We start from the raw sequence: 20,329 nt of genomic DNA, 5'->3' as shown, positions 1-20,329 counted from the left end.
TTTTAAAAAATATTCATACTTGGGTTTGTTTGTTTTAAAAAAATGTTTTTATATATATGCAATCATTTTAATTGTTTTTATATGTAACTGTTTTATATATGTTACTATATTATAAATCATTTTGGGGTGCCTCATGGGAAGCAATTCATAAATGTATTTTCTCCTTTTTTCTTTATTAAAGCAAGTAAAGTGTCTTATAGAAAACACATCATAGGTCTAACATCATAATTAATAAAAACAACAACATCAGGCTGGTATAAATGTATGAATCACCATCACCAACATCATCAAGCCTGCATCAGTAAGAGAACCATACTCCTTTCCTCCACAGGGCAGCGTAAAACAGAAAACAAGAACAGTTTTTTTGCTGAGAAGGATATTTTGGGAGATATCCATTTCCTACATCTCCTGGCTGTAAAATAAGAGTAGATGTTTCATCATTACCAGTAGAATCGTTACTGCAATACTATAACATATTTATGCCAAAAAGCAGATTTATTTTGCAACAACTGCTATGGAATAAGAGATAAATCTTGCTGAGGCTTCATCTTAGTTAAGTTGCATTCCACCTCCACCCCTCAAAAATACTGTGTGCTGACATTTGTGTTTTACACATAGTCAATGAATAGAGATGGGCCCTAATCTTCAATATCTGACATGAAAAAGAATCCCACTGAAATCAGTGGAAGGGAGAGGAAGAATAAGCATTAAGTCCCTTGCATGCAGAAGTTGGAGAAATGCTATTGGGATACAGAGAGAACTGCTCAACACCTACTTTGCCTGTCTTTACCCAAAGGGAAAACAGTGTCCAACAATGCAAGGAGAGAGTTGAAGCCCAAGCTTGGTGGGAAGGGGGAATTCAATGCCTTCTTTGCCTCAGTCTTCTCCGATAAAGAAAACAATGCCCGACCTGAAGAATTTGGAGCAAATGATTCAGCAAAGGAAACACAGCCCAGAATAACTAAGGAGATAGTACAAGAATACTTGGCTAGTTTAGATGTATTCAAGTCTCCAGGGCCAGATGAACTGCATCCAAGAGTATTAAAAGAACTGGCAGATGTGATCTCAGAACCACTGGCAGTCATCTTTGAGAATTCCTGGAGAACAGGCGAAGTCCCGGCAGACTGGAGGAGGGCAAATGTTGTCCCTATTTTCAAAAAGGGGGAAAGAGAGGACCCAAACAATTATCGCCCAGTCAGTCTGACATCAATACCAGGGAAGATTCTGGAGCAGATCATTAAGCAAACAGTCTGTGAGCACCTAGAAAGGAATGCTGTGATCACCAATAGTCAGCATGGATTTCTGAAAAATAAGTCATGTCAGACTAACCTGATCTCGTTTTTTGACAGAATTACAAGCCTGGTAGATGAAGGGAACGCAGTGGATGTAGCCTACCTTGATTTCAGCAAGGCATTTGACAAGGTGCCCCATGATATTCTTGTAAAGAAGCTGGTAAAATGCGGTCTTGACTATGCTACCACTCAGTGGATTTGTAACTGGCTGGCTGACCGAACCCAAAGGGTTCTCATCAATGGTTCCTCTTCATCCTGGAGAAGAGTGACTAGTGGGGTGCCACAGGGTTCTGTCTTGGGCCCGGTCTTATTCAACATCTTTATCAACGACTTGGATGATGGACTCAAGGGCATCCTGATCAAATTTGCAGATGACACCAAACTGGGAGGGGTGGCTAACACCCCAGAGGACAGGATCACACTTCAAAATGACCTTGACAGATTAGAGAACTGGGCAAAAACAAACAAGATGAATTTTAACAGGGAGAAATGTAAAGTATTGCACTTGGGCAAAAAAAAATGAGAGGCACAAATACAAGATGGGTGACACCTGGCTTGAGAGCAGTACATGTGAAAAGGATCTAGGAGTCTTGGTTGACCATAAACTTGACATGAGCCAACAGTGTGACACGGCAGCTAAAAAAGCCAATGCAATTCTGGGCTGCATCAATAGGAGTATAGCATCTAGATCAAGGGAAGTAATAGTGCCACTGTATTCTGCTCTGGTCAGACCTCACCTAGAGTACTGTGTCCAGTTCTGGGCACCACAATTCAAGAAGGACACTGACAAACTGGAACGTGTCCAGAGGAGGGCAACCAAAATGGTCAAAGGCCTGGAAACGATGCCTTATGAGGAATGGCTAAGGGAGCTGGGCATGTTTAGCCTGGAGAAGAGGAGGTTAAGGGGTGATATGATAGCCATGTTCAAATATATAAAAGGATGTCACATAGAGGAGGGAGAAAGGTTGTTTTCTGCTGCTTCAGAGAAGCGGACACGGAGCAATGGATCCAAACTACAAGAAAGAAGATTCCACCTAAACATTAGGAAGAACTTCCTGACAGTAAGAGCTGTTCGACAGTGGAATTTGCTGCCAAGGAGTGTGGTGGAGTCTCCTACTTTGGAGGTCTTTAAGCAGAGGCTTGACAACCATATGTCAGGAGTGCTCTGATGGGGTTTCCTGCTTGGCAGGGGGTTGGACTCGATGGCCCTTGTGGTCTCTTCCAACTCTATGATTCTATGATTCTGTAGACATAGTGTATCTTGATTTCAGTAAGGCTTTTGACAAAGTCTTTCATTATATTCTTGTGAGGAAGTTGGTAAATGTGAACTGGGTGAAGTTACGGCCATCTGCCATGTATGATCTAGCTGAGATTCCTGCACTGCAGGCAGTTGGACTAGAGGACCCTCAGAGCCCCTTACAACTCTACAGTTCTATGATTCCTCAGATGCAAAGTCCTCGTACAACAGTAGACTTGCGAATTGAAGGTGAATCCACCAGTCCTTGCCATGTCAATCTTCTGGCACTGGAACCCACATCTTGTCCCCTGAACAACAAAGGGGGCATCTCTACTACTGGACTCTGATGACTCAGCCAGACTCCTTGAGGAATCATGAAAGAACCAATAAGCTTTCCACAAATAAGTCCCTAAAATTTGAAATCACACTGCCTGGAAAATGCAGATGGCTGCAGAAAAAGATACGGGCCTATTAGCTGACCAGATGCAGTATTTAGGGGGCAGGTCTTTTGTATAAACTATTCATTCCACACTATAAAGCTCTGCCAGCTGCTTTTGTTGCCTCAGCTGTAGTTCAGAAACAGCCCCTTGGTCCTTGTCCAGGGTCCTGACCCTAGCTTTCCCTTAAATTTCTAGTCTACTTCAGAATTTCAATCCTACTGGACTAAATCTTCCTAGACTATCACCTTCCCTTGATGATGCACATCACAATAGATTGGAGGAAAGAGAACCCACACCCGGAATGTTTCTTTTGCATATACTGCCCTATCAGCCATGTATACTGATCATGTGCACTCTCAGTGTTAGATGGGTGCAGAGAAAGAGTCACTCAGTTTTAATGTATTTTTAGGCTGGCTTTTAGGGCTTTTAAGGCCTGTTCCTCATAAGATATCAAAACACAAAATACATAACATTTAAAATATATCATGGATCCCAACTGAACAGCAGCAGGAATCCATAACAATACAACAACAATTAAAAACAGTCAGTCCGGCATAATATCATTAAAATCAGATAAAAATGTTGAAAATATTCTAGCATGAATTCAGGGAGCAGCTAAGCAAGGATTTGAACTCGGCTCCATGCTGCTATACCACACTAGCACCAGTGATTGTCATTCAACACAACCTTCCGCTAACTGGTGCCATCTACAATGCCAAGCAGATGCTGTCCTCTGTAAAATATGATCCCTAAATCAAAGTGCAAATCTAACTCATCAGCTCAAAGTAATGAATTCTCTCTGGGGACAAAGGAGTTTGATCTTTTTCACTACCTCTTAGTAAGCAAGAAACTTTCTGTGTACCTACAGAGTTTTTGACAATTATTTATCGCCTTGACCTTCTTGAGATTGCCTCGGCCACTCTAATAAAAACAGTTTTCTTCACCTGCGTACATTGCTCTGCAAAAATGCTATATATCTGAATGAGACAGAAATATTACAGTCATTTATAAGCCAGGCTTCTTCTTCAGCCACAACTCAAACCACAATGGTCAAAGATACAGTGCACAGGGTTTTATTATTAATTTTAAAAGCTTCTAATTCTAAGCTTCTCAAACTGTGTTCCAGCAAAACCTGCAGTTCCTCAGAATGGTATTAAGGATCCTCAGAATATTCATGAATGAGAACCTTAGTAATGGTACCTGCATGTTTAGACAATGTCCTGAATGAAGAGTGTATGCTGTAGAATGTGCTCCAGAATCTCCTGAAACAAGCTAAGACATATATAGTAGAATATAGGAGCCTCCCAGTTCTAAACCTCTCTCTGAATTCACTTAGAATGGTCAGTCTTAGGAAAACCAGTCTCTGTACCTCCCTCACTTTCATGCGCGTGCACACACACACACAATTTGCAGAATGTGGATAATTATACTTACCTACTTCGCGATCATTGTAGAGACATTAAGGTAATTACTGGCCTGGTGCTTTGCTCCTCCTGTAGTCATATTGCTGCAGTGCTGAGCTAAGACATGGTTTGGTAAGGTATGCTATCCGAACTTGGGCTGATGGTTATTTAGATATTTAATTAATGAATATACTGCCCTTTGCACAAGCCACAGGGTGAGTCAGGTCTCTCCAGCAAACCATGCGCTGAGTGCAGTGCTTGCCCTATGGTTTTACAGTTGATCTGGGCTAGTAGGGAATTTTAAGCCAACCTACTGTTTAGGTCAGGGGGGACGCGGGTGGCGCTGTGGGTAAAAGCCTCAGCGCCTAGGGCTTGCCGATCGAAAGGTCGGCGGTTCGAATCCCCGCGGCGGGGTGCGCTCCCGTTGTTCGGTCCCAGCGCCTGCCAACCTAGCAGTTCGAAAGCACCCTCGGGTGCAAGTAGATAAATAGGGACCGCTTACTAGCGGGAAGGTAAACGGCGTTTCCATGTGCGGCTCTGGCTCGCCAGAGCAGCGATGTCACGCTGGCCACGTGACCTGGAAGTGTCTCCGGACAGCGCTGGCCCCCGGCCTCTTGAGTGAGATGGGCACACAACCCCAGAGTCTGTCAAGACTGGCCCGTACGGGCAGGGGTACCTTTACCTTTACCTTACTGTTTAGGTCAGTACAGCACAGCAGCAGAACAACCCATAGTGGAGCAAAGCAGCCATAATCTCCTATCCTGGGTGCCTGCATGTTTGTCTGCCCATGATAAACCATGTTCTATCTTGGCATACTGTACAAACAAGATCTGCATGAAGCAATTTCTTGCACACTTTGCTGCCGCACTATATATATTCTTAGTATTAAATTACTGACAAATGTGACTTACTGAAGATTTAATGTGTACGCTACATCATTACTGCACATTCTCATAATATACACTGACTCTTGCTTCATCCGCTCCCCCCCCCATTCCCCATTGCTGTTTTCTTCTTATTGCCTTGCATAATTGGCTGAAGACATGACCACATACAGTGGTACCTCGGGTTACAGACGTTTTGGGTTATGCGTTTTCAGGTTACGGACGCACTGAAACCCGGAAGCACCGGAATGGGTTACTTCCAGGTTTCGGTGCTCGCGCATGCGCAGAAGCGCTAAATCACACTTTGTGCATGCGCAGAAGTGCTGAATCGCATCCACGTGTGCGCAGATGTGGCACTGAGGGTTGCAAACGCTGTGGACTGTGAACATGCCTCCCACATGGATCATGTTTGCGACCCGAGGTTCCACTGTATCTGTTGCAATTCTTCCTTCCAGTATTTCATGGGAGGAGATCATTCCCTCACTCTATAACACCGATCCTGAAAGACTTACATTGGCTCCCAGTACAATTTCCAAGCACAATTCAAAGTGTTGGTGCTGACCTTTCAAGTCCTAAATGGCCTCGACATAGTGTACCTGATGTAACGTCTCCACCCCCATTGTCCAGCTTGGACACTGAGGTCCAGCTCCAGGGGCCTTCTGGCGGTTCCCTCACTGTGAGAAGTGTGGTTACAGGGAACCAGACAGAGGGCCTTCTCGGTAGTGGTGCCCGCCCTGTGGAATGCCCTCCCATCAGATGTCAAGGAAAGAAACAACGATCTGACTTTTAGAAGACATCTGAAGGCAGCCCTGTTTAGGGAAGTTTTTAATGTTTAATGTTTTATTGTGTTTTTGATATTCTGTTAGGGGGCCACCAAGAGTGGCTGAAGAGGCCCGGCCGGATGGGCGGGGTATGTATGTATGTATGCATGTATAAATCAATCAACCAACCAATCAATAAAATAATGATAATATACTCCCGTCACAAAGGGTGCCACACTTTTAATATGCTTCTGCAGAAAGCAGGGTGAGTGCAAATACCAATGGTTTCAGTAATGATTTGATTACGGCTCTGCTGTGCTCTCTGAGCAGAACACTTCACATTGTACATGCATGCATGCACAGACACACACAGGGACACATTTAAAACATATCTTATCTATTTTTTTCTATCATGGGATAATTCCTACCATAACTGCTATAATCAGTCTTCAGCACTTGAGCAGTTCCAAGATCCACCTACTGCCTGAGTGGAGGGCCACAGACAATTGCTGCTCTATATGAACTAATTATTACTAAGGTTTGTGCATTTTGTGCTTTATAAATGTTTGTTTCCTGCCTACTGTGATTTACAGAATAGTTCCTCGTGCTTTTATATTTGTCTCTGCCCTGGTTTAAGAAGCTAACAATAGTAAATGCCCACTAGGGCATAAAATGACAAGGTCAAATTTAGGACAGCCAGACATTAAAAAAGGTGTCTTTTACTGAAACTGACAGGCTGTGATGTGATCTTTCTATCTGCCTTTAACAGGATGTCTTTTATTTTACCTGGGCAAACCAGTCCAGAGTTACAGGAAAATGTGAGGTAAAATCAGGCAAGATACAGCTTGATTATCACATGATGACTAAAGCATTAAGTGAGGCCCTAATAACAGATGGAAATTCCTTATATCCTCATATGCCTCAAACACAAAAGTTTTTAGTGGGGCCCGTATTTAAGCTTAAGTATTTAAGCTTCAGGTCACGAAGTAGTAAGGAATCATAAGGAATCATAAGCATAAATGAACCAGCTGTGCCAGAGCTAAATTTACTGCTGTTAAAATTCAACAGGCCCAATATTTCACTGCATATTTCACCATTACTGGCTTCACTACCCCCGCCACACAATTTTTTAAGGATGTAATATTTGTGAATATGCTTCTTTGACATCAATAGCATTTACTTGTGAGTAAAGGCATCTTGCATAGGGTAAGTGTGTCAAACTGTGCTACTGCCAAATGTTATGGCCATGCTAAAGGCAGAATATCAATTTATCATATTTACTGTTTATCACTAAAGGCAACGTGGTTCGGATTTAAGAATCCCAATTCTTGACCAGCCTTCCAAAACCTCGAGCCTTTCAGATATTTTGGATCACATCATCCCAGAACATCTGTCATGCAGATTTTAAAACCTATAGAGTCTAAAACCTATAGAGTCTAAAACCTATAGAGGGCACCTGGTTGGGGAGTCTCTAGACAATTAATTCTCAAACTGGAGGCCAACCTGTTGGAAAAGCCTTTGTTTAGGTGTGAGGAAAATCGTAAAGTTGACCCTCTTCAAATATTTCAGTGAGTTACCTTTGTTCTTTCTGCCTCTCACTACCAACAACCTGCATGCACATTTGTGTTACTTGAAAGTTACTTGATAGCAACCAAGGGAAAGCAAAGGGAGAAATATTATTTTTGGTCTGACCTCTCACTTCATGGAAACTTAAAGCCCCAGGAATAGGCAGTATGCTTTGGACTACAACTTCCATTATCCCTGACCATTGGACATGCTGGCTGGGGCTGATGGGAGCTGAAGTCCAACAACATCAAGAGGGCGCCATGTTTGTTATCACGGCTGCAGCAGACAGAGGACAGAGCTTATTAGTCTGAACTTACACTATTAGTCCACCTAGCAGTATCACCGTTTCCAGTTCCAGGACAAGAGTAAATTTCACCATGCATTCTTCATACCTGACTCAAATGCACTTTCCATTACATAGGAGGGCATGGAGAAAGGTTGTATATATGTCTGTCTGCGTTTTGTGCTTTCTAAAAGATTTACAGTGGTGCCTCGCAAGACGAAATTAATCCGTTCTGCGAGTCTCTTTGTCTAGCGGTTTTTTCGTCTTGCGAAGCAACCCTATTAGCGGCTTAGCGGATTAGCGCTATTAGCGGTTTAGCGGCTATTAGCGGTTTAGCGGCTATTAAAGGCTTAGCAAATTAGCGGCTAAAAGGCTATTAGCGGCTTAGCGGCTTAGAAAAAGGGGAAAAGCGGAAAAAAATCAGAACACTCGCAAGACGTTTTCATCTTGCAAAGCAAGCCCATAGGGAAAATCGTCTTGCGAAGCAGCTCAAAAATGGAAAACTCTTTCGTCTAGCGGGTTTTCCGTCTTGCGAGGCATTCGTCTTGCGGGGCACCATTGTATTGCAACCTCATTGCTGCCAGAGTGTTAACTGCCCAAGTTTGAGGCCTTGCACTATTACTATGTTGCAGGCCTGTTTATCAGCAACTGCTTGGTGATAAGATTCAGAAAGGGGAGAGAAAGAAGGCTGCTTTTAATATTTATAGCCAGGGCCTGGATCAGATAAATTCATTTTTGATTGGTCTGGGAAACAGCATGCTGCAGCTGAAGGTTCTAGTCGGTGAAAGATAGGCAGTTAACTGTCATTTAGGACTGTCAATTGGGAGTTAACTGTCAGTTGGGAAAGTTAGCAGATGACGGAGGTGTGAGGCAAGAGCAGAGAAGACTGAAGTGAAAGTAGACAAGCACAGAGCTGAATATTAAGCGATCCATCCCCAGTGTGTATTAACAGTACTGTGCTGGAGAAGATAGTAAAAAGGGAGACAGTGACTGGGTTGTTTTTGTTTTTGTTGTTATTTATTATGCAGTCTTCACCCTAAGGTCCAGGGTGGGTTTGCAATGTTAAAACACAACATGAAACAGTTTAAAATAACTACAGTGGTATCTCGGGTTACAGGTGCTTCAGATTACAGACTCCGCTAACCCAGAAATAGTACCTCAGGTTAAGAACTTTGCTTCAGGATGAGAACAGAAATTGCATGGTGGTGTGGTGGCAGCAGGAGGCCCCATTAGCTAAAGTGGTACCTCAGGTTAAGAACAGTTTCAGGTTAAGAATGGACCTCCAGAATGAATTAAGTTCTTAACCCGAGGTACCGCTGTAACTAAAGCTCTTACCAGAAGGTTACGCAAGCATGTTTTAGAAAACCAAGTAGCCATTAGTACAACCAGAAGCAGCTGGAGCAGATTGTAAGTGAATTTGACTGGGACAGAGGCTTAGGGAATTTGGCCAGAGAAATGAGCCTTTTAAAGGCCATTGTCAGCAAGAGGGTCTCTTAAGTCTTTAGAAACTGTCATCAAGGGCATACAGCGGTGCCCCGCAAGATGAATGCCTCGCAAGACGAAAAACTCGCTAGACGAAAGGGTTTTGCATTTTTTGAACTGCTTCGCAAGACGAATTTCCCTATGAGCTTGCTTCGCAAGACGAAAACATCTTGCAAGTTTGTTTCCTTTTTCTTAAAACCATTAATACCCAGGGTGCATTGCTTGAAGAGGTGCAGTTGCGACTTGACTTCGAGGAGCAACTCATAGCACGCGGTGTGGTAGCCTTTTTTGAGGTTTTTGAAGACTTTGGTGATTTTTGAAGCTTTTCCAAAACTTCTTTTGCAGCCATTTGGTAAGTTAAACTTCTAAAACTTTTTTTGGGGGGTTTGGATTTTGGGTTGGGGTGTTTGGAATTCAATGACTTGGTGTTGGGGAGGGGTTTGCAAGAATCTGGAAGCTTGTGTGGTTTTTTCTGAATTATTATGATTTTCTGTGACCATTGGGCCACTCTGCTGTTTTTTTTTAAAAATTCTGGATTTGAATTTCTGTGTGGTGGGTGGCTGGGGGAACAGTTGGGGAGGGGTTTGCAACAGTTGTGGAGGGGCTGGGGGAACAGTTGGGGATGGGTTTGCAATTTCTGTGTGGTGGGTGGCTGGGGGAATAGTTGAGGTTTTTGAAGACTTTGGTGATTTTTGAAGCTTTCCCAAAACTTCTTTTGCAGCCATTCGGTAAGTTAAACTTTTAAAACTTTTTGGGGGGGTTTTGGATTTTGGGTTGGGGTGTTTGGAATTCAAGGACTTGGTTCTGGGTTTGAATTTCTGTGTGGTGGGTGGCTGGGTGCTTTTGATTTTTTTGGATGTGAAGCACTGATTTTTTTTTGGGGGGGGGGGTTTGCGAAGGTAGGAGCTGTGCTGCCATGGGACCCAAGAAGACTGCTGCTGCAGAGGCCGGCAAGGGGAAGAAGGCGAAGGTTACGCTGGAAATGAAGAAGGAGATCATCCGGAAGCACGACAGTGGAATGCGTGTGACAGACCTCGCCAGGGAGTACGGGAGGAATCCATCGACCATCGGGACCATCCTGAAGATGAGGGAGAAGATCCTTGCAACTGATGCAGCCAAGGGAGTCACCAGGATCATGAAGAACCGTCCAGCTGTTCTGGAGGAGGTGGAGAAGTTGCTGCTTATCTGGTTAGAAGCAGCGTGCAGGGGACACAGTGACTGAGGCTGTCATTTGTGAGAAGGCCAAGGCCTTGCATGCAGACCTCGTCCGGGAACAGCCAGGGACCTCAGGCGAGCCAGAAGTCTTCAAGGCAAGCAGAGGCTGGTTTGACCGGTTCAAGACAAGATCTGGAATCCACAGCGTGGTCAGGCATGGAGAGGCTGCCAGTTCTGATGTTTCTGCGGCTGAAGACTTTGCAGCGCAGTTCCTGGAGGTTGTGAGGACGGAGGGCTACGTTTCACAGCAGATCTTCAACTGCGACGAGACCAGGCTGTTTTGGACTTTCCAAAAGGACTTTCATCACACAGGAGGAGGCCAAGTTGCCTGGCCACAAGCCCATGAAGGACCATCTGACCCTGCTCTTCTGTGCCAACGCAAGTGGTGACCTGAAGATCAAGCCCCTGCTGGTGTACCACTCGCAGAACCCACGGGCCTTCAAGAAACACAAGGTCGACAAGGAGCAGCTGAGTGTCATGTGGCGATCCAACAGTAAGACTTGGGTCACACGTGTGCTGTTTGTGGACTGGGTCAATCTTGCTTTTGGCCCTGCTGTCAAACAGTACCTGCTGGACAACGACCTGCCGCTGAAGGCTTTGCTTCTGATGGACAATGCTCCTGCTCATCCTAAAGGCCTTGAGGAGGACTTGTTGGAGGAGTTCAGCTTCATCAGCATCATGTTCCTGCCGCCTAACACCACGCCACTGCTCCAGCCGATAGATCAGCAGGTCATCGCCAATTTCAAAAAACTCTACACCAAGGAGCTTTTCAGGTGATGCTTCGAGGTGACTGATTGCACCACCATCACCCTGCGGGAATTCTGGAAGGACCACTTCGACATCATCACCTGCTTGAAGATGATCACCACGGCCTGGAACGGGATCAGCCAGAGAAATCTGAATTGCGCTTGGTGCAGCCTGTGGCCGGACTGTGTGGCACCAAGTGACTCTGATGCACCAGAGTCAACAGTGGTGCAGGACATTGTTGCCTTGGGGAGGACCATGGGCCTGGAGGTCACAGAGGAGGACATCAGCGAGCTGGTGGAGGAGCACGACCACGAGCTGACCACCCAGGAGCTGGTCGAACTGCAGGCAGAGGCTGCGCAGATGTTTGGGACTACAATTCCCATCATCCCTAGCTAACAGGACCAGTGGTCAGGGACGATGGGAATTGTAGTCCCAAACATCTGGAGGGCCGGAGTTTGCCTATGCCTGTACTAGGTAATTTCAAAGGCATTCTAAGGGAATGGGTGGCAGCAGGAAAGGGTCTCGTTGAGCAACTCTTGAGTTGTGGATACCCTTCATTATAAAAAATTAAGAAGCACAAATACTCAAATTGTGTTTAGAAAAAGTGAGAATAAAGTTTCACCAGAGGTGGTGGCAGTGGAGACAAAATGAGAATTCATGGTAAATTCTGCCTCCATATTGTATGGCTCTCAAACAAACCAACAAAAACAGGTTAGTACCTGAGGACATAACAATGTCTCTTTGATACCCATCCTGAGACTGGCCTGACATTGTCATCATTTCTGAATAAGGATCCTACAAAACAACACTCTTGCAAGCATATCTATGCCACTTGCTTAATAACCATAGGAAGCTGCCTTATAGAAGGTCACATACTTTGTGCTCACCTAGCCCAATATTGTCTATTCCAACAAGCAGCTGCTTTCCAGAGTCTTAGACAGATGTTTTTTTCCATCACCTGCTACCTAACAGGAGATGCCAGGAACTGAGTCTGCAGCAGGCCTCAGATAAAGCATATCCTCTTCTATTTAAAGTATGTTCAAGTCCCTGAGTAATTCCCTTTACTGTATCTCTTCCCAGAAATTGATGTAAAGCAGAGAGCATCTTAATAATAATAAATAAATAAAAATATAGCTACTCTTTTATCCTCCAACATATAGACCCCTTCCTTCTTTCCTTCTGGTCCTGAAGCAGCAAGTTCCCATTTCCCCTCCATTAAATAAATCAGAAGGCATGGGCCTATTTGGGGATTCAGTTGAGTAAGGGATTATCCTTGGGGTCCAGTTTATGATCTTAACCTTTGTTTATTTCAGCGTCATGGGATATGTCGATTTCTCACATCCTAAGGTGTCATTCCTGAGCCTGATGGATTTGTTTGGGGATTAAAATTTAAAACCCATCTCAGCCTCCCTCTTGAAATGACAGCAGTACAGCATTCAGATTCAGAGTCTAAGTATTAGTGAAAATGTCCAACCAATTTAAGAAATCTGCCATTAAAATTCTAGTCAATGAATCCTACATGCACCTGTAGCTCACCTTACATGAGTGAATAATTACACAACATGGTATTTGTGAGTCGGAGAGCTTTTCCTTGAGGACTTTCATGTTCATGAGCAGAAGGCCTTTTGCTTCTACTTCACCTTCTTGTTGAGTGCTGATGTTTTATGCATTGCCTTCTCTTACCAGGTAATCTCTTGCTGATTATAGTTAGCAGTATAGTCAGAGCTGATTTTTCAGCATAAATAAAGCTCGAAAAGACCCATCTACCACAGCCTTTTTGCTAAAAACCAAGCACAACAGAGAAGTACATGGCAATGAAGTCACTCACTCTTCCTTTACGTGTATTTGGATGTTTAAAAGATGGCAGGGTTTATTCACAATCGCCAATATCTATTGACTATTAATCTTGAGATTACTGCTGGTAATGAACGCCTCTGCAGGTAAATGGATTTCTATTTCAAAGTAATATTTTCATTACCTTTGAAACAGAGCATGAAAGATCACTCTTTAATGCACTTATCTGTTCATCCAAACTGTAATTTAAATGGAAATATTTTTACAGGTCATATAGCCTGCTGTATAAGGCACAATAAATTCACTAAGCTTTAAATGCCTCTTCCTAGAAGGGAACAGAGTCCAAACCAATCTAAAACATTAAAGCATACCAAATATTGGCAAGGTACTATTTCCTTACTTAGCTTGACCTCAGCTAGTACAAAATGTAATAAACATATACTTAAGGGCTCATCTTTCCTCCTCTTGATCCTAATTCCGGCATATACTAATAGCTGATAATGCAGATTTTTTGTTGTTGTTCATTATTGCTCAGGAAGAGGGTCACATTGGAAAGGCCTCTTGCATTACTCATGCACTGCTTGTCAGCACACAGACTGGAGCAAGATTACCAATACAGCTGTCTAATTTTGCTGAGACAGTTGATGTAAGCACTTGAATATTTGCTGCCTGCACCACCAGAAGCCAGCATGTTGGAAAAAAATAACAGAGCTAACTTTTCCTTGTACGCCCCCATGTGTTTGTGAAAAATGGGGAAGAGATGTGCTTTTCTTGCCCAAACATATGGTGGTAACATGCAAGACTAATCTAGGATCTGTATGCTACAATTTATTACATAAGGGTGGTTTGCATATATGCACGCAGGGATACTTGCTGTCTGAAACTGCATCGAGATGGTGGTACCCAGTACTGTGCCAACACAGGCTGAACATGAAACTATAGGCAGCTGCCTCAGAACCAGAAGGAAGAAGCTAAGGACTGGTCCATGTAACTGAAATTTCAACAATCCTCTTTCCAACCGACTGAATGTCCAAAGCGATGCTCCAGAGTCTTGTCCCACATCTTGCGCCTTCTTTCTCTAATGCACAGATGCTTCCTAAGCATTTAAGTCTCACAATCCACTTAACTGCTTATGTGAATATTCTGTTCCAGTTTTACCTACTACCTGGTTGATTCTATCACCCCATCTATCATTTGCTTGTCCAGGGGGAAAAAAACAGCAACAGCAATGTTGTTATTATTATTATTATTATTATACAAAGGTGAGCCAAAGTGACTTACAGACACAATATAAACACTAAAACTAATTACAACAAACACAACCAATAAATGAAGGTAAAGAAAATTGCTTAAGCCTCTTTGTATATGTTGGTGGACTAGTTGCATGACCAAATATTTGTCATGGATGGTGTAGGAAAAGCTGGGTGGGAAGTTTAGCATTGCATATGAACTAAAGAACGTTTTTATAAGGGCTGGATATATGTTTGTACCTACAAACATATGCCATTTATGGAAATGAACAACATCTAAGCAATACAGGAGAGTTCAACAACTACAGACCCCCTGAGTCAAGCATGGTCCTCAGAGATGTCACCTGGCCTCTAATTTAGCAATCTAAGAGCAACAAAAGCGTGCACAAAGCTTTGCCATATGCCAATTTACAGTGGTGTTCTGGCTGGCCACTGTTCTTATACCCTTCTCAAAATGGTGCTGCCAGAAGTCTACTTCCTAAATACAGCAATATAAAAGAATCTATGATTATCTTTAATCTTATATAGAAGGGGTAGCTAACTTCCCGGTTCAGGAGCCTGACCCAGCTTCCAAGCAATTTTTTCTGGCCACCTATGACCCAACTGATTTTGGCAGCAAAAATCAAAACATAAATTAGACACAGCATTGGAGTGGGCAGAGCCCAGCATTTAATGAGCAGACAGTGGGTGACCACACTCTTCCTCAGCTGATCTGCATGAATCAGCTGAGTGGAGAGGCTGTGTGTCTGTGTTCCTGTGTATCTCCTCTGCCTTTGCGTCCATGACAGAGTTTGCATGTGATAGTGTGAAGTAACCACAGCCACTTTTGGCCACACACACTGCTGGCACAAGGCTCCTCAGGATGGGCCAAAGGTGAATGTAGACCACAGGTCAAAATAAGTTAGCCATCCTTGATTCAAAATATGCAGAGCTGAATGACATCTTGTTGGAAAACAGGATATACAGGATTAAGAGTGGATCACAAAATTTGGCATAACTTTGTATTATGTTGTGTTTACTAGCATATTTGCTCATTAAAGCTGCATTGCTTTATTTGTCTTAAATGCTGGACCCAATTAACTGTCAAATGCAACCCCAGGATACTTCTAATCTTGTGAATTTTAAATACAGAGGTGTACAGAAATCTATTCTTTTATAAATTTCAGGAAAAAGCCTGCTGTGTTATGTCTGTCATTTAAACCTTTTTGATTAATCCATATCAATCAAAGATCATTAATGGTAGTAAATTGTGCATTTTGATTTTTCAATTAAATAGCAGGATCAGATGAAGCACAAACTACAAAGAGATGATTCTTTAATGGCTTCATAATTGCATTATGATTTTACAGCTTCAGTAAAAAAATGAATTACTATAAGGCAAAATAAGCATAGAATCACTGGGATAATATGAAAAGGGCTTCCAATTCATTTTAAAGTAATTCCATTATCTATTCCTTGCACAGATATTCACACATGAATTTGCGATCCCTGGAAGAGCCAAATATTAATTCATTGGGTCCTCCCCCCATAATTCTAATTAATAATGAAGAAAACAAATTAAAAATGAATTTTAAATATCTGATGAAGCTCCCTCTGTGGGGGCTATTCCATAGTTTAGGTGCCACAACTGAAAAGGCCACATCTGTCTCTCAACAGACCGAGATAAAGTTCACAAACGAACACTACTGGTTTTGCGGAGTTCGTAAACCGAATAGTTCGTTAACAGGGCTGTTTTTAAACCGAGGTACCACTGCACTGAAATTCTTGTAAGTACAGGGATACCTTAGATTAAAATTAAATTCTTCACTATGTTGAGCAGAACAGTACACCTAATGGATAATGTTGGAAGCTTCAATAATACAAAGCATCATTGGCAAAAATTTCAAAGAAAACAGCCCCATAAGCAGGCACATTTAATCCAATACCTTTCTTGCCAAATAACACTGAAAAGATTCTTATAACTTCAAAATTCAGCAATCTACTAATATGATTAATGTTAATTTTTGAATAAAAACACCTGATAGTTAATTATCTGTGTCTTTCCTAAGTAAATGTAAGTTCATAATCAGCAATACTGATGATTCTTTGATGTTCAGATATTTAAGCAGATATTTTCCTCTCAATTCAGATACATAATTTATTAAGTATAACAATGCAAAATGAAACGCAAATGTAGCTGTATTGATCCATAAGTGCCAAAATCCACAGCCTTTCCTAATATAAAGACTGCCATGCAACTCTAGTTCTGCTCACTGCCTAACCAGAAACATGGGTAACTGCAGGAATTTGTTTCTAAAAAGTTGGAGGTCAGCCTTTGCTTTTTTTGTTGCAGGATTCTAGGTATAATCAGCAACTTGCAACAAGCTGGTAGAAACTAATCCAATCTATTCTGTGGTCCTGATCTTGTGTTTGAGACTAAATGCAGACTTTATTGCTATACCGAACCAAATTTTGTTATTTCCTCCACTCCCCGTTTTGTGTAACATCCAGTCTGATAAAGAGCTCTGGAAAGCTCTTTTATGTCTTCTGCTTGATGAAGATGCTCTCCAACTGCATGACTTTAAAGGGTCTACCTTGAGTCATCGTCTACCAAACTTCTATTTTGGAAACATTTTTCAGCTGATGTTCATATTTTAGATGTTAAGCTATGGCAAATCAAGCGAGACAGAATCAGAATCAGAATGGTTAGAGACCATAGAATAATAAGAAAGCCAAGAATTAAATGTGAGTGTTCCTATGCACTGATATTAACTCAAAATTCTTTGTACCCACCCTTTCAAAGCTGAAGCAAAATTATAATAGAATTTCTAAAAAAAATAGCATTTTCAAAGACTGAAAGAAAGATGCTTGGATGGGCAGAACTGTTGTTATTTATCACATTGACAGTCTTCACTTCAGAACAGAAACAGCTATGAGTGGAGTCATACTTGAAGATGTAGACAATGTAGTTCAGATCAATGAAAGGGTCATTGATGGCCATAACTTCAACTTCACCAGAGTTCACTGCAGCTCTGGTGACCAGACTGTCAATGCCACCAAATCCATTAACTCCAATTTTCACCTCTGGAAATTGTGCTCCCAAGGGGTCCCTGACCTAACTCCAGTTCGTTGATCATGCTCTGATTTTTTAAAAACGTGTCTTATTGATTGTGTTCACATACAGTGCTGTGTTTTAATATTTATTGAATGGGCATGGTCCACCACGGCATTACAAAATATGGTGTGGAATATCAGGATCATGTTCTAGATGCACCGGTGCCCCAGATCCTTCCAGGTGCATTTCAGGGTCCCAGTGCTTACTCAGAAAACCCACGACGGCCTGGGTTCTCCAAAGAGCGCCTCTCTTTATTTGGCTGGTTAAACAATCTATGGCCATTTAAATGTGCTTGTGGAAGAGGGAGTTATTGGTTGTTGTTGTTATGATTGATGTTGTTTAGTCGTTTAGTCATGTCCGACTCTTCATGACCCCATGGACCAGAGCAGGCCAGGCACTCCTGTCTTCCACTGCCTCCCGCAGTTTGGTCAAACTCATGCTGGTAGCTTCAAGAAAACTGTCCAACCATCTCGTCCTCTGTCGTCCCCTTCTCCTTGTGCCCTCCATCTTTCCCAACATCAGGGTCTTTTCCAGGGAGTCTTCTCTTCTCATGAGGTGGCCAAAGATGTTTTGTATTTTCATGCTGTAAATCACCCTGTGATCTTCAGATGAAGGGTGATAGATATATATAAGTTTATGTTATGTTATGATTTCAGTTTCAAGTTTCACCACCCCACTGCCATTGTTCCCTGCTGTTCATCCTCTGCCTAATTGCTACTACCTGCTTGCTTGTCAGGCACAGCCAATGAGCAAGCAGACAGTGGCAGCTACTTCTTCCTTTTCTCACCAGCTTTGTGATTTGCTTGCTCGTTCCCTCTGGACCAGAGTGAGAGGCAAGTGAACAAACAGGATACAGTGGTGAAGAAGAAAAGCAGGCCCAGAGGGTACTTGCTGGTGGGCACATGACCAAGGGGAGGCCCCTCAACAGGTGTCCAGCCATGCTGACCCTTGGTGCCAGCCCTGCTTGCCATGAGGAGGGGCAGGTGTCCCAAGGCTGAAGAATGAACTTTACCCTGAGATATGCAGCACTCCTTCTTTACTGGTCTACTGGAGGCAGAGGAGAAACAAAACGAACAAGATCCAACTCTTCTGCATGGCCTTCAGATCAACTGGCTAGTCTTGTTTTCTTACAGTGGTCCTGCTTTTTTATGGTTTCACTGGAGGGATTTATTCACATTTGTTTACTTTGTCTTATTTGCTACTGTACAGTACCTTGAGCGCTGGAAAAGCACCTAACAAGTTATTTAAATAGATCAGTAATGTACCAGTGACACTTTGACACAACAAATCGTTATGAAATTGTTATAATTGGCTTTCTATATATATATATTATTGTTGATGCTCTTGCTGTTAAATTGCTTTAAGATATTTCATGGGAAACCATTCATAAATGGAATTAAATAACCAGGACACTGCACCAGCTCACATTATACTGATGAGTTTTGCTTATTGCAGAAAGGCCTCTGTGGCTTATGAACTCACCCTACCAGCCAGAAAATGTGGCCAACTTGGCAACCACCCATGTTTCGCAACCCCAGGCAGGCAACAAAAGCCGGATATTTTATGAAGCTTCCTGGTCCTGTCTTACATATACTATGAACGGTGCAATAGTATATGAGTGACAACATTCTGCCTGCACCAATGCACCTTCTCCTCTCCAAGGCCCACAAATTTCTAATTTCATTTCAACAGACTTTCAGAGTCTTTCCAATAGCCCTGCCATTTTATGCTGTGGGTTAAACCACAGAGCCTAGGACTTGCCGATCAGAAGGTCAGCGGTTCGAATCCCCATGACGGGGTGAGCTCCCATTGCTCAGTCCCTGCTCCTGCCAACCTAGCAGTTTGAAAGAATGAAGTGCAAGTAGATAAATAGGTACCGCTCTGGCGGGAAGGTAAACGGTGTTTCCGTGCGCTGCTCTGGTTCGCCAGATGCGGCTTAGTCATGCTGGTCACATGACCCGGAAGCTGTACGCCGGCTCCCTTGGCCAATAAAGTGAGATGAGCGCTGCAACCCCAGAGTCGGTCACGACTGGATCTAATGGTCAGGGGTCCCTTTACCTTTACCTATAAAGTACAGAGCTTATACTAATATCTCAAGTAATATTTGTAAATAAGGCAAAGATCCACTTTGTATCAGGAAGAATTCATGGCCAGTCAGTATTTCTAATTAGCTATGTGTCATTTTCTTATAGTTGGCTGCTTTGCTGATGTCAGGCTGATGGGTACGAAACTGAATGGTGCTCTATACAAGCCCAGCTCTGAAGAGGGAGGAAAGAATTTGCTTTCAGCACATGCCAATTCTACAGCTTCACATTTTTATTCTAGACAGATTTCATACAGCAACTGCAGCTAATTGTTATATGGGGTGATCATCACTGATATTGTATTGTGCTACTTTACATTGAATTATGATAGATAGACAGATAATTTATATATTTTCTAGACACACTTGGATGCAAACAGGCACACATAAAATAAACACCTGGAGTCCTGTGCCCAGTTCCAGGCACCACAATTTAAGGAGGATATTGAGAAGCTGGATGTTCCCTTCCTTCTCTCCTCTGGCACCCCATTTACTCTGGAGGGCCCCCAACTCCTGCAGCATACTTTGAGGGTGCATGGGGAGGAATGTTCTGTTGTGAAAAAGGAACCTGTTGTTTGAGCAGAACAGACACACATGGATTCAACCCTGTGCTGTTTTTGAACATATGGGCTTAATCGGACTAGAGAACTCTTCCGCAAAACCCCAGTTGCAAACATGCTAAATGTTAGATTTTCCAAAATACAAAGCATGGATTGTGGTTGTCTGCATTAAGTAAAGAACATCAACTCCTAGAGCTCACAATCCACAAGCAGATTTTTCTGTCTCATTTTTTACAGC

At 42.8% G+C, this 20,329-nt stretch overlaps 2 protein-coding genes and 1 long non-coding RNA gene across 8 annotated transcripts in view; 1 reads left to right on the top strand and 2 right to left on the bottom strand.

The window, feature by feature from the left end:
- GUCY1A2 (guanylate cyclase 1 soluble subunit alpha 2) overlaps positions 1–9,507 on the top strand; it is a 550,449-nt gene extending 540,942 nt beyond the window's left edge. Inside the window, exon 9 of the transcript XR_014218750.1 lies at positions 9,395–9,507. The gene's annotated coding sequence lies outside the window, so the exon portion shown is untranslated. The remainder of the gene's footprint in view (positions 1–9,394) is intronic.
- GRIA4 (glutamate ionotropic receptor AMPA type subunit 4) overlaps positions 1–20,329 on the bottom strand; it is a 252,480-nt gene that overhangs the window by 204,694 nt on the left and 27,457 nt on the right. The window lies entirely within an intron of this gene.
- LOC309530656 lies at positions 177–8,062 on the bottom strand. Its single transcript, XR_014218818.1, has 3 exons — positions 7,901–8,062; positions 3,836–3,946; positions 177–412 (listed from the first exon to the last, which is right to left on the bottom strand). It is a non-coding gene; the product is annotated as an uncharacterized lncRNA (long non-coding RNA).

Source organism: Podarcis vaucheri, assembly GCF_965113315.1.
Source record: "Podarcis vaucheri genome assembly, chromosome: 4".
In the NCBI taxonomy this organism is placed as follows: Eukaryota; Metazoa; Chordata; class Lepidosauria; order Squamata; family Lacertidae; genus Podarcis; species Podarcis vaucheri.
This window is presented reverse-complemented; position numbering and strand designations above follow the sequence as displayed.